Source organism: Orcinus orca, chromosome 11, assembly GCF_937001465.1.
Source record: "Orcinus orca chromosome 11, mOrcOrc1.1, whole genome shotgun sequence".
Lineage (NCBI taxonomy): Eukaryota > Metazoa > Chordata > Mammalia > Artiodactyla > Delphinidae > Orcinus > Orcinus orca.
The window spans coordinates 91,539,632-91,551,650 of record NC_064569.1 but is presented as its reverse complement, the minus strand read 5'-3'; the positions used below and the strand labels follow the sequence as shown (position 1 = coordinate 91,551,650).

The following is a 12,019-nucleotide window of genomic DNA, read 5'->3' as shown; positions in this document are numbered from 1 at the left end:
AGACCCTGCTTTCAATTCTTTTGAATGCATAGGAGTCCGGAGACCACTCTTAACCCCACACTTCCTGCCTCTTAGCAGAATCCCCATGGGGCTTGTCTGTGGCCTTCCAGTAGTGAGTCTGGCCAGGGGCCGTTTCAGGGAAGTCAATGTGATCAGAGAAGATGCCCTTGTCCATCCTCCCCCACTCCCACCTCCCCAGATTGGTTTCTAATCAGCCATTCTCATGAAGGTGACAAGAAGCTGGGGAGCCATCTGCCTAGATGTGGTGGATCAAGGAGTGTGCGTGAACTTCCAGCCACAGAGAGCTCAGAAGCCGGACTCCCTGGGCCACAATCCAACCTTGATGCTGCCTGGCTTTGTGACCTTGACTAAGTTCCCGACTTCCCTTATTTGTTCAACTGTGTGATGGTGTCATCATCATCACCGGCATCATACCCACCAGTATCTTATTTTTTTAATAATAATGAGATTGATATTATTTATTTATTATTTATTAATTAATTAATTTTTGGCTGCGTTGGGTCTTCGTTGCTGCACATGGGCTTTCCCTTGTTGTGGCGAGTAGGGGCTACTCTTCGTTGCAGTGCCTGGGCTTCTCCCTGCAGTGGCTTCCCTTGTTGTGGAGCACAGGCTTTAGGCACGTGGGCTTCAGTAGTTGTGGCACGTGGGCTCAGCAGTTGTGGTGCACGGGCTTAGTTGCTCTGCAGTATGTGGGATCTTCCCGGACCAGGGCTCGAACCTGTGTCCCCTGCATTGGCAGGCGGATTCTTAACCACTGCGCCACCAGGGAAGTCCATACCCGCCAGTATCTTATTGTATGGACCACATGAGCAAAACATGGCAAGCACTCACAACAGTGCCTGGCTGTAATTACAGGTAGAGCAGAGCCCAGTGGAGCGCCAAGCCCTCCAGCTGAGAGTTGAAACACGTAAGCCTCAGCTCTGCCACTTCTTGTGTGACCTTGGGCAAGCGACCTCATCTCTCTGAGCTTCGGTTTCCTCATCGTTTAGAGATGATTATACTTCCCCTGCTTCACTCCTGGAGAGGAGATCAGATGAGACCCTGGATGTCTGTGATGCTGATCTAGTCACCTCACTGTCTTAGGCACCCTTGTTGCCTGTGTGTTGGTCCCGTGTTCCAGTTTGTGAGGGGCAGGGGCAGGGCCTCACACTTGACACCTCCCTCATTAACTGGATGGGGTGCTTCTGGACCCCAGAGCTCTGTCCCCAGCCATATGTAGTTGCACGGGCAGAGCCCCAACCTCAGGGAACTGAAAGGGAATCTACTGGCTCACACAGGGAAAAGTCCAGGTAGAGCTGGATGCAAGCGTCTGATGAGGCTCTCAGGACCCTTCTCTATCTCTTAGCTCTGCTTCCCTCCATTCAGGGCTTATTTCCAGGCAGGCTGTCTCTACATGATGGCAAAGACAGTGAGCTGCTCCAGGCTCACAGCAAACCAGTGAGCAACCTCAGTGGAAAGAGAGTTTCTTTCTTTAAATAGTTCCAGCAAACATCCTGGGGCTGCCTCCCACTTTCTGAACTTAATGTCAGACCGTCTCAGAACATATCCTGGGATTCTGATTGGTTAGTTCCATGTCATGTACCCACTCCCGACTTGGGTGGTTCAGCCCCACTTGAACCCTGGAAACTTGAACCATGACCCGTGTCTCCCCAAAAGAGAACTGAAGTGCTATTATCAGAAGCCAGGGCAGGCAGAGATTACAGGTGACGAATACAGGTGTTAAGAGCCATGGTCAGGAAGCCTCGTTTCTGGTCTAAGCTTGATCACTTATCCCTGTGTGGCTTGGAGAAAGTCACTGTCCTTCCCAGCCTCAGTTTCCTCATCTATAAAAGGGGGTTTGACTCCATCATTGGGTCCCCAGCCTGACTGCTGCTGGAATCTCCTGGTGAGCTTTTTTTTTTAACTTAATTAATTAATTTATTTATTTTTGGCTGTGTTGGGTCTTCATTGCTGCGCGCGGGCTTTTCTCTAGTTGCGGAGAGCGGGGGCTACTCTTCGTTGCAGCTCGCGGGCTTCTCATCGCGGTGGCTTCTCTTATTGCGGAGCCCGGGCTCTAGAGCACAGGCTCAGTAGTTGTGGCGCACGGGCTTAGTTGCTCCGTGGCATGTGGGATCTTCCCGGACCAGGGCTCGAACCCGTGTCTCCTGCATTGGCAGGCGGATTCTTAACCACTGCGCCACCAGGGAAGTCCCTCCTGGTGAGCTTTTAAAAATGTAGATTCCAGGGAGTTCCCTGGTGGCATAGTGTTTAGGATTTAGGCTTTCACTGCTGTGGCCCGGGTTCTATCCCTGGTCGAGGAACTGAGATCCCCCAAGCCCTGCAGGTCATGTGGCCAAAAAATAAAAAATAAAATAAAATAAAATAATAATAAAAATGTAGATCCCTGGCCCCATCCTAGACTGTTCTGATTCAGCAGGCCTGGGGAAGGACCAAGGACTCTGCATTTTGGACAAAAACCTCACAGGGTTCCGATTTGCTTTTGGATGAGATGAGTCCCAAGATCTCTCTCATTCTTATGTCCTCTGATTTTAGAGTCAATTAATATTGGCTAAAAGGCTGAGCAGGCAGACACAGCAATGTCCCCCAGATACTCCACTCACTCCCCAGCACTGGCCTGCACCCTTTCACTTGGGCAGGGCCTGTGACTAGTTCTGGCCAACAAGATGTGTGAAAGTGACATGTGTCACTTTCAGGTTACGGCAGTTAAAGCCGAGGCCCCAAATGTCAGGCTCTCTCCTGTCTGCCTTGATCATTTGTGAAGCAGAACCTGAACTGCCAGGTCACTGCCACACACAGCAAAGATGTGACAGTAGACACAGGGGTTTCTGCCCTGTGGGCTTGGGCCTTGAGGTTCTAACTGCCCTCCTTTCTCAGCTGAATGGGCGCCTCCAGTGTAGAGCAGTGGTGGCCCCAGGGGAGGAAGCAGGAAGGCTGTCCAAGGCCAGAGGCTTCGTAGGACATTGGAGAAGTCTGGGTGTGGATTGGCTGGGTGGCCCAGAGCTAGCCGATATTCATGTAAGACATTAGGGTCTGGGGAGAGCTATTGCTCCCAGATGAGGTGTTCAACCTTATCCAGGTTGGAGGAAAAGCCCCGCAGGGAGGAGTGAGTCACCCAGAGTCCTGAATACCCCTGATGCCAAGGAAAATCTATCCAGAGGGCTTCCAGATCGAGGTCATTTCCTTCCATAGAGCATGACTTCAAGTGGCTTTGAGAATGTTTACACCAACGGATGGTCAGTCCCTTCAGAGGTGACCCTTTGTTGGATTTGGCAATTTTCCCTGTGATCTTAGAAAAAAAACATGACTCTGCTGTTCCATGGTACGTTCTGGCCTGTGTGGGTACCAGGTTATACTTTGCATTTGGGGATCTTCTTACTGCAGAGAAGGCCTCTACCCATGAGATTAAAATTTAGCTTTAAATTATTACATTTTGATTGTTATTATTTATTACAGACACAATGCATTATATTTCCATTTTAAATTTATTTTATTTATTAAAAAAAAATAATACATTCCCATAATATAAATCAAAAGATACAGAAGGATGTACAATGAGAAGCAAGTTGTGTTTTCAATCCTGTCTCTCAGTCCCTCAGTTCCAGAAACAGAATCCAGGGAAATTTAAAGAAAAACTTGCTAGTAATATTAGAGACCGTTTATTAAAATTTGTTGTGTACTGGGTGTATAGTAGGCATTTTCCATACACCATTTTACCAATGTCCACAATGGCCCTATAAAGGTGGTATATTGCAGAAGAGGAAACTGACCCTTTGACAGGGGAAATCACTTCTCCAAGGTCGCACAGAGAATAAAAGGCAGAGCCAGGGCCAACATCATGCTTTTTCCCAATGTGCTGGCTGCCTTGCATTATCACTAATTAACATTGGTGTAATGTTTTTAAACTGTGTCACAAGATATTTAGGCCTCATTACAATCCTTTGAGGCATATGGGGAAGACATTCTGGTTGTATCCCGAAGACAGATGAGGAAACTGAGGGTCCAGGAGGTCTCATGTTTGTTTCTAGCCACCACACGTGTCTTGGCCCTGTGCCAAGGGCCTTATTAAACCTTAACGCATTTAATCCTGAAAACAGCCCTTAGACTTTTTGACTTTAGAATTGAATAAAGCAAGAGCCAGAGTGGTAAAGGTGACTTTCCTAAGGCGGGTATCACAAATAACGGGAAACCAGAATTTAAACCCTGGTGGGTCTAACCTCACTGTGATACACGCGGGCCTCTCACTGCTGTGGCCTCTCCTGTGGTGGAGCACAGGCTCCGGACGCACAGGCTCAGCGGCTATGGCTCACGGGCCCAGCCGCTCCGTGGCATGTGGGATCTTCCCGGACCGGGGCACGAACCCGTGTCTCCTGCATGGGCAGGCGGACTCTCAACCACTGCGCCACCAGGGAAGCCCTCACAGTGATACTTTTAAAATCATCAAGCACTATGACTTGCAGAGATGGAAACCCCTTGCGTTTTCCATTTGACTAGCCCATTGATCCTCACATCAAAGCCAGGAGGGTAGTGTTATTAATCCCAACTTCCAGGTGAGGAAACTGAGGCGTAGGGAGCTGAGGCGGAGTGCCCAGTCACACAGCTAAGAAATAATAGCGGCAGGATTTGAGCCTGTTTCTGACCCTCTGCGGGGCTTTCCCCCACACCCACTCCCAGATCTGGGACCTGCTCCTTCTGATGAAGCCGCGTCCTTTTTTCACGTCTGTGGGTAGTGATTTCACCGGACCGTGTGAGCACCTGTCAGGAGTCACGCGGAGGGAGGGAGTCAGTCCAGAGGTCAGACGAAATGACCTCTAGCAACCCTTCAAGCCTCAGTTTCTGTGATTCAGTGCCGTCAGTCTCACCTCGGCATTCCATTTATGCCCCAGTCCTCATTTCTCCAGCTCCTGAAGTTTCTAAACTCCTTTTACCCTTGGCAGAAATTTTACAGACTACTCCGAGCTCGGTCAGAACGGGAAGCTGGCGGACCTGTTGCACCTCAGCAACCATTGGTTGTCGTGGGGGTGGGGTGGGGGCGGGGCGGAGAATTGATCTAATTTACATAAATGTGCTCATTGGTTAATGAGACAGAAGTGGGCAGGCTCAATCAATCCACCTGGCAGAGGGTGGAGCGCGCAGGACTTCCGGGCAGGAGGGGTGGAAGGACCACCGCGCCCGGGGAAACAGGCCCGGCTGCGTTTGTGGGTCAGAGGTGCCAACCGCCTGCAGCCGGTTTACAGCCTTTCCGCAAGTGCGGCCTCGCTGTAAATGTGCATCTGCTGGGGCAAGACACAAAACACAGTAACAGGACTTCCCTGGTGGTGCAGTGGTTAAGAATCCTCCTGCCAATGCAAGGGACACGGGTTGGAGCCCTGGTCCCAGAAGATCCCACATGCCGCAGAGCAACTAAGCCCGTGCGCCACAACTATTGAGCCCGTGTGCCATAACTACTGAAGCTCGCGTGCCTAGAGCCCGTGCTCTGCAACAAGAGAAGCCACCGCAATGAGAAGCCCGCGCACCGCAATGAAGAGTAGCCCCCGCTCGCAGCAACTAGAGAAAGACCGCGTGCAGCACCGGAGATACAACGCAGCCAAAAATAAAATAACTAGAAAATAAATAAAAACACAGTAACATTAGGGAAGGGCAGGAGTGGGAGGGAGATTTTTATTGTAAAACCTTGTATGCCCAAACTGTGAACCTTGGAAGCTTATCAAAACATATATACACATATTTAGTAAAAATAAAATATAAATTAAAAATATAGGGGCTTCCCTGGTGGCACAGTGGTTGAGAGTCCGCCTGCCGATGCAGGGGACACGGGTTCGTGCCCCGGTCCGGGAAGATCCCATATGCCGCGGAGTGGCTGGGCCCGTGAGCCATGGCCGCTGAGGCTGTGCGTTCGGAGCCTGTGGTCCGCAACGGGAGAGGCCACAGCAGTGAGAGGCCCGCGTACCGCAAAACAAACAAACAAACAAACAAAACCATACATGTGTGTATGTGTAATTTTTGTATGTATAATTTTAATTTTATATTTAATTTTATTTTAAATATATACATTTTTAAAATTTATGTTATTAGGCTCCCATGGTATTTGTGTATATGTATTCCACATATGTGTGTGCAGATAGTTAGAAATCGATATGCCTTTAGATATAGATAATAGATAATAGATGAATAGATCATCTTAAGACACTACCAGAGACTTATAAACTCCAAACTTCTTAGCCTGGCATTCAAAGCCCTCTGCAACCCACCCTAGCCATCTTCCCACCTGCCCATCAAACCTGAACACAAAGCTACAGCCCGTGGATTGTTCTGTGTGCCCGATCCACCTTTCTGCCCCTGCATCTTTGCCTTTGCCTCTCCCTCCACATGGGATGCTCTCTCTCTACTTACAGCTCCATCTTTGCCGTTCCACCCAGCTTCAGGGATCACTCAGAGGCCTCCTCCTCCTTGACCCACAGTCACAATTGATCTCTGCTTCCTCTGTGACCCGAGGGCACTTGGTTTGTACTTAGAATGTCCACCAGAATGGCTCGCCATGGTCCCCACTGGTTCATTAGCCCAGCGCCGCAGTCTGGGCCCAGTGTCATTGATTGATTCAACAAACATTTATTGAGCACCTCCTCTGTGCCAGCCACTGTTCTAAGCCCTGAGAATAGAGCAGAGAACCAGCCCTATAAGTTCCTGCTCTCCTGGAGTTTATGTTTTAGTGAAGATAAGTGTTAATGGATAAACCAAGGCAGTGTATCATTTGTCAGGCTGAAACACACTCATGAAGAAAGCTAAAGCAGGAGAAAGGGGCTGCCCTGGACAGGGGGTGTTGGTTCTCATTCAGATTAGGGGTGTAAAGATGGTTGTATGGAGGTGACATTTTAGGGGCGACCTGATTGAGGTAGGGAGGGCAGCATCAGTAGTGTTCCAGGCTGAGAGAGGGAATGGCCATGTGTCCAGTCAGTGCCCAGCAAATAGACATTGAATTAAACTGGACAATGGAGTAGGGGGAGAGAAGACAGTCACAGACCCAGGAGAGAGTAGGGGCAGCTTCTAATCTTCTCCAGGAGAAGCGAACTTGGTCTCGACCCAAGTGACTGAGCTGTAACCAGTAGCACAACCTTTGGAAGCCACACCAAACAAGTTAAACTTCTCTAGGAAGGCAGCGTGGAACTACTGGAAAGAGCCTGATTCTCAGCTCAGTCCTGGTTTTGGCCCTTGTCTATGTGACCGTAGGAGCCACTTAATCTCCTTAAGCCTCATTTTCTACCCTATCTGTAGGGTGATAACACCCATCTTGCTGACATAGGGACCATTTCTTCATCCCTAACCGTGAACCAGGTCCTGTGTTAAACTGTTCGCATACCTTATCTCACTTACTACTCACAACAACATTTCAGTAACATGCCAAATTCTGCAGCAGGATTCCGTTGACGTGCCATGAAGGTAATGTCATGACTGGTACTTTCAAAACTGAAATAGATTAGAAAATATCAGAGTACTGGGGGGTACCTGTTTCATTTATGTAAGAGTATTTGTATTACGAAATATATTTCTTCTAGTGGGTTGGGGGTAAAAAACAAAAACTCTAAAAACAGCCTTGGGTAAAACGCCTGCTGTAGCATTTGGCATGTAGGATTTGCTCCATGCAGGGTTGCTATGGGAATGTAATGAGTTAGGCAGCACACCTGGAATTGCTCAGTGACCCTGGGTCCTGGGACCTCCATGCTGGACCGATGCTAACAGCAGGACTGCTGGATTCATAGTTCTTACTACGCCTGCATGATGATGATGATGATGAAGGTCCTAGAAGACCATACCCAGCCTGATCCTTCTGTTGAGGACTCTCAGGCCAGCCTCTACCCACTGTCTCCATCTCCAGACTAAAAAGCAGTAGAAGTGAAAATTATGTTCACAGAAAAACCTGCACATGGATGTTCGTAGCAGTTTTATTCATAATTGCCAACACTTGGAAGCAACCACAGTGTTCTTCAGTAGGTGAATAGATAAATAAACTGTGGTACCTCCAGGCAATGGAATATTATTCGGCACTAAAAAAAAAAAAAAAGAGCTATCAAGCCATGAACAGTCATGGAGGAACCTTAAATGAATTATTACTAAGCGAAAGAAGCCAATCTGAAAAGGCTACATTCTGTATGATTCCAGCTATGTGACGTTCTGGGAAAAGCAAACTATGGGGACAGTAAAAAGATCAGTGGTTGCCAGGATCTGGGGAAAGTGTGGGGGAGAGGGATGAATTGGTGGAGCACAGGGGATTTTTAGGGCAGTGAAAAAACTATATGATACTATAATGAAGGATACGTGTCATCCTACGTTTGTCTAAATCCACAGAAAGTGCACCACCAAGAGGAAACCCTGATGCGAACTGTGGATTTGGTGATTATGACGTATCAGTGTGGGTTCATCAGTTGTAACAAATGTACCACCAAAAAGAGTTCTAGTTATCAATTCCTGTGTGTGTGTGTGTGTGTGTGTGTGTGTGTGTGTGTGTGTGTCCCCACACCAAGAAGCACTGCTCTGGATACCAGCTGGGTGCCCTACAGTTCAACTCAATTCTGGCACTGTTTACCTGAAGATGGTGTCACATCCCACAGGTTGAGGGCTCCGTCTTACAAGACCATTCCCTTCTCCCACTTTAGATGCCAACCACAACTCCAGGTTGTCCCCTGTGCTTCTGACCAACTGCTCGGAGGTTCCAATGACTTCCTCACTGGCTTCAATTAATTTTGAACTCAGGAAACCCATTTACTCACTAGACCACTGATTTGTTAGGAAAGGATGTAAGTCAGGAACGGCCAGATGGAAGAGCTGCATAGGGCTGGATATGGGGAGAGGGGGCGTAACTCCCATGCTTTCTCTGAGCGCACCACCGTCCACGTGTCTCCCAGCCTGGAAGCTCTCTGAACCCTGTCCGTTTTGGGTTTTTATGAGGCTTCATTACGAAGGCTTGCTTGATTAACTCACTGGCCATGGGTGGCCTGATTCAACCTCCAGCCCCTCTCCCCTCCCTGGAGGTCAGGGGGCTGGGAGAGAAAGTTCCAACCCGGACACAAGGGTGGCTCCCCTGACAACCAGTCCCATCCTTAAGTGGGGTCCGAAAGTCATGACAAAAGACACCCTTTTTGCTCTCTTCACTTAGGAAATTCCAAGGGTTCTAAGATCTGTGAGCCAAGAACTGTGGATGAAGGCCAAATATATATATGAAAAATATATTTTGGTTATCTGAATGACCCAATACATGTTTCTTGTAAACCACAATGTCTCAGCCACTCTGGTGGGGGACATTGATAGCGGGGAGGCTATGCGTATATGGAGGCAAAGGGTATTCGGGAAATCTCTGTACCTTCCCTTCAATTTTTCTGTGAACTTAACCATGCTCTAAAAAATAAAGTCGGGACTTCCCTGGTGGCGCAGTGGTTAAGAATCCACCTGCCAATTCAGGGGACATGGGTTCGAGCCCTGGTCCAGGAAGATCCCACATGCCCTGGAGCAACTAAGCCCGTGCGCCACAACTCCTGAGCCGGCATGCCAGAACTGCTGAAGCCCACATACCTAGAGCCCGTGCTCCGCAACAGGAGAAGCCCACAATGAGAAGCCCACAGACCACAAGGAAGAGTAGCCCCTGCTCACTGCAACTAGAGAAAGCCCGTGCACAGCAACGAAGGCCCAAAGCAGCCCAAAATAAATAAATAAATAAATGTATTTTAAAATTTTTAAAATAAAGTCAGTTTAAAAAAGGTCAGGAGGGGCTTCCCTGGTGGCGCAGTGGTTGGGAGTCCGCCTGCCGATGCAGGGGACGTGGGTTCGTGCCCTGGTCCGGGAGGATCCCACATGCCACGGGGCGGCTGGGCCCGTGGGCCATGGCCGCTGGGCCTGCGTGTCCGGAGCCTCTGCTCCGCGACGGGAGAGGCCGCAGCAGTGACAGGCCCGCGTACCGCAAAAAAAAAAAAAGGGCAGGAGAAGGGTTGCTAAGAACTGGGCCCCTGGAGTCAGGCATCCTGGGCTGGAAGTCTGGCTCCATCACTATGAGCTCTGTGAAACTGAGCAAGTTACTCAATCTCGCTGTGCTTGTAACGTGCGGAATGTAAAGAGACCTACCTCATAGCGCTGTTGCGAGGATCACAGGAGGGAACATAAGAAACGTTCTCAGAAAGTGCCCGGCACATATAAACATCACCTGTTACTGTCCTCTTAAAGGCCATGGGAAGCCACCGATGGAGGGACTACAAGCAAGGAGGGAATTTCCAGCCCCCTGGAGACCACCTGAAAGCCAGACACTGCCATTCACAGCACCTGCCCCCCGCACGGGTGCTTCTAGCAGCGCGAAAACTTTGCCACCTGTTTACCAGGAGGCACCAGCTGTGAGCCTCCACCTCCCGTGCCTTTGATGGCATCTCCCTGTCTTGCCCAAGCACTTTGTGGTTTTGTCTCCATTTCCTTTGGTTACATGTCTTTGAGGTACAGAGGCTTCTCTTGGGCAAGAGCAGTGCTTCCTCAATCGGTCTCCTCTGCTTGCCAGGGTCTTTGGCCCTGGCTGCCTCAGCCGTGCTCCAAACCCTCCCTTATCTCCAGAATCTAGCAAGTCACCCTGTCTCCACTTTGGCCGAGACAACCATGTCCGCACTTAGGCCTCTCGAGTTTGTAAAGCACTTTTCCACATATTGTATCAGAGGAGCCTCATGCAAACAATCTTGTTAGATAGACAAGACATGGAAACACTGAGGCCCAGTATAGTCAAGTGACTAGCTTAAGACCACACAGCGAGGAGGTGGCAGAGTTGGGACCAGTGCAGCCCTCTTTTCTATGTAACAATAAACCACCATAATCCACGTGTGTGGCACCTATGGGGTGCCAGGCACTGTGGCAGGGTTTTACCTGCATAATCTCATTTAATTCTCACCAGTGCTTCTTAAACTTTACCGTGTATCTGAATCCCCTGGTCGTGATGTTTAGATGAAGATTCGGATCCAACAGGTCAGGGGTGGGGCCTGAGATTCTGCATTTCTAACAAGCTCCCAGGGGATACTGAAGCTGCTGGGTTAAGTGGACTTCCAATTTGAATAGCTGGGGTCCTCTCAGTGTCCTCAGACCTAGGGATCACCCCCCTCATTCTTTCAGGTGAGCGAATGTTGGCTCCAGGTGGTTAAGAGACTGCTCCGGACCACCCAGCTAGCAGGTGGTGGAGCTGAGATTCAAACCCGGGCATTCAGGTTCCCGATCCAGGGTGCCTGCCTTTATATCCCAGCTGCTTCACGCTGGGGGTCAAATCGTTGGCTCCAGATCGCTGACACCCTATGACGTCACCTGACTCTGTCATCACCCAGCTGGGCTGGGCGGCTACCTGCCATGGCTTCCCCATCTGGGAATGGATACGTTATGACCGTAAAGTCCTTTGCCACACAGAAGACCCAATGTTAAGGGTGCGCCCTCAAAGGGAAGAGAGGCTAAGAGACACTCCCACGCCAAATCAAAGAGGCCACGCTTGGCGGTGGGTGCCGTGCTGGGCCCAGTGAGTGGACGCCATGCTCTGTCACAGCATGGGCGTGGGACCAGGGCACCTTCAAATACCTGCTTCCATGGGACTGGAAAAGACAGAGATCAGTTTTATTCTTTTTCCTTTTATACCAGCTTTATATATATAATTCACATACCGTAAAATCCGCCCTTTTAAAGTGTACAATTCAGTGGTTTTTACTGCAGTCACAGAGTTGTGCAACCGTCACCACTATCTAATTCCAGAACATTTTCGTCATCCCCTGAAGAAACCCCATCCCCGTGAGCAGTAGCTCCTCTTTCCCTCCTCCCCTCAGCCCCCGGCAACCGCTAATCTACTTTCCGACTCCATGCATCTGCCTATTCTGGGCATTTCAGAGAAGTAGAATCACACAATATGTGACCCTTTGTGTCTGGAGTCTTTCACGGAGCGTCACGTTCCCAAGGTTCCTCCATGTTGTAACACGTACCAGAACCTCATTCGTTTTTATTGTCA

General features: G+C 49.4%; 1 long non-coding RNA gene across 1 annotated transcript; it reads right to left on the bottom strand.

Annotated features, from left to right (window-relative positions):
- Nucleotides 1-6,363: 6,363 nt before the first annotated feature.
- On the bottom strand, nucleotides 6,364-10,364 carry LOC117196454 (uncharacterized). Its single transcript, XR_004476629.2, has 3 exons — nucleotides 10,129-10,364; nucleotides 7,376-7,482; nucleotides 6,364-6,667 (listed from the first exon to the last, which is right to left on the bottom strand). It is a non-coding gene; the product is annotated as an uncharacterized LOC117196454 (long non-coding RNA).
- Nucleotides 10,365-12,019: the final 1,655 nt, after the last annotated feature.